Here is a 5,299-nt window from a genome sequence, read left to right on the forward strand (position 1 = left end):
GGATATTGCCTTTCGGAGAAGTACAGTTTTCCGCATTGTGTATAAATAGCATATGGCATGGTCTGTGGTTTATCTGGACTAAACTTGAGTTTCGCAAAACCATATAACCAAAAATATTTGGGAAGAGTCCAAAGGAAATGGTAATCTGAAAGCAACTACAGGTACGCTCTACATTTAAACAGTGTATACTTACGTTTTGGGTGATGGGTGCAGAGACGAAGTTTCTGTTACAGCTGCATACATAATCTCTTCCGTAGTTAGGGAAAGTTCTCCGTCCTGTTAAGGCGAGCTGTCGGAATCAGGACACTGGAGGCGGCTAGCACGTCCTCGCGCGCTGTCCCATAGGGAGTCTCTCTAGGCTAGGGGCAAATTGAGACGCGTATAGCGCGGGTGGCGCGGTGCAGCGCAGCGCGCATTTTTGTAACTTCATTGGTTCAAATGGGATCGCTCAAATTGCGACGCGACGCGACTGGGACGCGACACGCGCCTGCGCCATGTCGCGCGGCGTTGTGGTTGTGGCACAGTTTCTCGCGCCGCGCGTGCCTCGTTAGCACTGTGGGAAATTTGAGGCGGGGAGCGGAAAAGTAGCCCGGCCATATGCTCACATCGGAACGGTGCATATGAGCAGTGGTAGTATTGCCCATACGATAAGTTTTGCCTTACTGTATACTAAATTTTATTGCTTTTGGATAGTGTTTCGTTTTTCGCCATTTAAACGCTCCAGTTTTCTTCATTAGTACATTATACTTTTCTGTTATTTATATCTGTATAGTTTTGTTTTGTTTTGTTTTTCTTCTGTCAAGAAAAATGCATACTTCAGTAATTGGTGGACCATTGGCCGCTGGAATTGTATCATATGCCTCCGCGATGTTTTCAGATCGCAGGAAGGGACAGATGGTAGTGAATAAGGAAGCAAGGAATATTATAAAATCATGCGATTAAGATGCAAGGCAGGAAAGTAGAACAAGGTTATCTGCTCGCTGCCTAGTATGCTGGTGTATCTGTACGATCTGTTACAAAAATTAAGAAAGGGATAATCTCCACAGGTGTGATCCCTTTGTTCTTGTGGTAAAAAGTGTCCAAGATGTGAAGTGTAGAAGTCTCAATGTGATTACTCTGATATGTATGTAATAATGTAATACGACTCACTGTACTACACGCATGTGTTATCACATTTCCACTGCAAGCAGAAACAGTTGAAAAACAGTCACAAATAACAATGTTTTAATTGGTTCGCCGTGATGAGAAAAAGCATTTCAATTGTTGCTTGCACATTATCAGCATTAAAAAACTAATTATACAACAGGCTACACAAATGAAGAAAATGGTCGGTATTATTACGAAAGTAGGAATATCCTAAAAGAGTGTCATGATTAAATATATTTAATTTGTTGAAATGTACTGCTGACAAAGACAGATCTACTTTAATGACAATGTTTTTCGAACTCTACCTCACAACGCACACATGGCTAGCTTGTGCATTCCTGTCGCGCGCATTATCCTCCGCTGCTGACAATACACTGACCATTGTGTTGTGCGACAGATCAATTGTTTATTTTTCTCAATAACTATTTTATTCGCGATCACACATTGTCAGTTTGGCAAGCCGTAGGTAAGTAACCAGTATCTGGCATGTGCGTATCATTCCGTCTGAAGGAACGCTCGTCATTATTTTAAAACTGCTCAGATCAGGAGAAGGAATAAAATCATGTGGTAAGTTTCCATTCCAGTCGCTCAGTGTTAAAAATACGATGGGTTATGGGGATTCCACCAAAATTCCAACAGAATTGGCAATCTATTTTTGTGTGAGTTGTTAACCTTTTTTCATTCGAAGAAGCATCACCGTTTGTGAGTAACAGCCACATTTCTCTTGGTCACTGGTTTAATTGTACTTGCTTTGTCACAGTGTAATTTGCCAAACTCATCTCACAGCAGCTATTGCGACAGAATTCCGAAAAGGAGTGCCTCATTAAACAAGTAATTGGCAATCACAGAGCTCAATAGCTTACGAAAAACCTAATATTGTCGGTTTGCAGAAACATAAAAGAAGAAATTCATGTTTATTTTCATATTAGGTAGCTCTTGTTGCACTAGCTGTTGATAACTCTAAAAAAATTACAGTCACTGGAGCGAAATAAATAAAAAGGGAAGTATAAGTACTGATATATCGCCATAGATAAGAAGGTTCAACATCGAAGAAACCTTGGTTCAAATGGCTCTGAGCACTATGGGACTTAACTGTTGAGGTCATTTGTCGCCTAGAACTTAGAACTCCTTAAACCTGACTAACCTAAGGACATCACACACATCCATGCCCGAGGCAGGATTCGAACCTGCGACCGTAGCGGTCGCGTGGTTCCAGACTGAAGCGCCTAGAACCGCTCGGCCACCGCGGCCGGCTGATAAGGTTCTGTGTGTTTAAGAACTGGCAAAACAATCTCCTCCTTGTGTGTTATCATTCGCCAAACTTTCGCTTCGATGTCTCGAGCGGTTTAGGAGAGATGAGAGATGTTGAGAGTATTTCAGTCTCGCGGGCGTGAGATCGGAAGTGAGCGCGCTACATAGGATCCACTTTCTCGAGATCGGAGGCAGATAGAGACCTCCTCCCAAGTCTAAACAAAAATTCAACATGTTAGCTAAATTTCACACGCAGCAACATACGGTGTAATAAGCACCAAACGCAGAATCACAGCGATCCCTAATTTTCGTTGCAAACTTTTTGAGTTATGCGTAGTGTCTTACTAAAATGTGTAAATCACAATAATAATGGTCATTAGCGAGATGATGGGCACTTCGCAACGAAGCTGACATATAGCGCTTCAAGTAAGGCAAAAATAAAATATTTTCAGTGAACAGTTTCTGTAAAATCGTTTGAGAAAGATAACAGGGTGAGCGCGCTTCGGTTCTGTCAGCGCAGAGCGTCGCCAGTCGGCGCGTGCGGAGTATGGTGTACGCGTCGCAACATGCGCTGGACCCGCGCGACCCGTGCGGCACGCGCGTGTCGCGCTGTAGTGTCGTGTCACGTCACACGTGCTATACGCGTCTCAATTTGCGCTTAGCCTAAAATAAATCGCGTTCGGAAGTGACACGATACAGTAACTACGTCTCAGATGTGACCAAAATTAATTTTATAGTTTTCTTTCTCGGTGGAAGAACCTACAGGGTCAAACAGCGAAAATTCATCAGCGACGACGATTTTCATCACACAGGCAAAACAATTTCATGCTCTTATGGTATTTTATTTTTAATCTCTGAATAGTTTTACGTTTTCATGGTGAAATATATATCAGGTGCATCTATGAACAACGAGAATGTTCCTGCATTTTTTGAGTGCAATTATGTTAGTGTTTCTCCTTTGTGGTGAGCTTGAAGTAAAATAACCTATTTCTTTAAAATCTCTTTTTCATTTAATTTTTATTTTCTCATAACAACTGGTCAGAATTTTCTTTTGAAAAGTATTCCATTATTCTTGACTAAAAATAAAGATACTTGACATTTTTTTGCAAATTTTTGTTCATATTTGAAATTAGTGTACTGTAAGTGGCAGACATGAACTGCCTACTTTCGTGACGACTACTACAGCACTTTTGACGCAATACTAGTGAATGATCTCTGTGACCCGCCAAGCCGGAAAGCTTAGTAGAGATTGCTGCAGACCTCCAATTCCTCAGGCTGGCATTGGTGCCGAGATGTTCCAGGCTGGCCGTGTCAAATGGGGTGCGCGCCAACACTTAGCTCTTCCTACTGCCGCAGCATGGTGCGAAAGGGAACGGGAAAGTGAGGGGAGAGAGAGGCTTGGAAGCACGTGCAGCCGAGAGGCAGCGACCCCCCCCCCCAACCAATCCCCTACAGATGTCACTTCGGGGCGAACTGTTTCGTTGTGAGAAAATCTGCATCAGCCGGCTGGGGTGGCCGAGCGGTTCTAGGCGCTACAGTCTGGAACCGCGCGACCGCTACGGTCGCAGGTTCGAATCCTGCCTCGGGCATGGATGTGTGTGATGTCCTTAGGATAGTTAGGTTTAAGTACTTATAAGTTCTACTGGACTGATGACCTCAGAAGTTAAGTCCCATACTGCTCAGAGCCATTTTCTGAAATCTGCGTCACTCACTGCGCTGATAAGCTACATAGAGCAGTTTCCATATGGTAAAAAGTCACTTCGAACTCGACAGACGGTTCACTGGAGGGAACTTACGAGAAATTAAATGGATCATTTACCGTTTTCTTCAGTCTATCGTGAAACTGAAGTACTGATAATATGTATTAAATTAATCGTGAAGAGCAGTGACCACGTTAAATTCCTCCTCTTCCTCACGTGCGTTGAGACAAGAGGTTACGAGCAGTTCAGTTTTCCGTCAATTATTCGGTAACCACACTTTAAAAGGCCCAGAATTAAATGCAAATAAAACACGTGCCTCGTGCCATTACTTGCGTTTGTCCTCAGTACACAAACACGATTACCTTTTCGCCAATTGAATATCTACTTTCTCACACTGTTTCCATCTCTGACAGTACTGTCATATTCCCAAGAGCAGAACTGCTAAGAAAACCAACAGAACCGATTTACTGCGAGTTACATACAACTACAGACTAAGACACAAATGAATTAGAGTAATTGGCTGCGAGTGGGTATTGAAGGAAATCAGTGGGAAAAGCTGAAAGTTTGTGCCGAACCGGGATTCGAACCCGGGTCTTCTGCTTACGAGGCAGATGCTCTGACCCCTAAGCTATCCGACCACAATGGCCAGTACCATTGCACCGATTACCATAGCGCGCCTCCCGTCAGACCAAAATTCCCAACTTAACCAAGCACTATTAATGTAGTGCCTCATGCCCATTACCGATGTTACTCGTAACATTTCGCCGATTCCCGTAACAGTTCGAGACTCGTGTGCATCTGCACTGAAGAGATCGTTGGCCTAGTAACAAAGTTACCTGCTTTCCAGTCCCGGTCAGGCACAAATTTTCAGCTTTTCCCACTGATTTCCATCAATGTCCAGTCGCAGCCAATGTCTGTGATCCCTCTGTGTCTTAATTCAAAATGTCTGCTGAATCAAAAATGGTATCTGTTCTTTCGGACATGTGAGAAAGAACAGACACCAAACACACGCCCCCCCCCCCCAACACTTCCATAGCCAACATATATATATATATATAGGACGAGACGGTCAATGATTTCTTCAGTGCATGTACACACCAGGCTCGAAGTTAGAGGAATCGTCTAAAAACCGAAGGTAATGAGGATAACGGGCAGGCTGCACTACCTTAGTAGAATATGGATGCGTTGAGATTTTGGGTTGA

General features: G+C 43.4%; 1 non-coding gene across 1 annotated transcript; it reads right to left on the reverse strand.

Annotated features, from left to right (window-relative positions):
• Positions 1-4,662: 4,662 nt before the first annotated feature.
• Positions 4,663-4,735, reverse strand: Trnat-cgu (transfer RNA threonine (anticodon CGU)). Its single transcript has one exon. It is a non-coding gene; the product is annotated as a tRNA-Thr (tRNA).
• Between the last annotated feature and the right edge of the window lie 564 nt (positions 4,736-5,299).

This window comes from Schistocerca nitens, chromosome 5 (genome assembly GCF_023898315.1).
Source record: "Schistocerca nitens isolate TAMUIC-IGC-003100 chromosome 5, iqSchNite1.1, whole genome shotgun sequence".
NCBI classification, from domain to species: Eukaryota; Metazoa; Arthropoda; class Insecta; order Orthoptera; family Acrididae; genus Schistocerca; species Schistocerca nitens.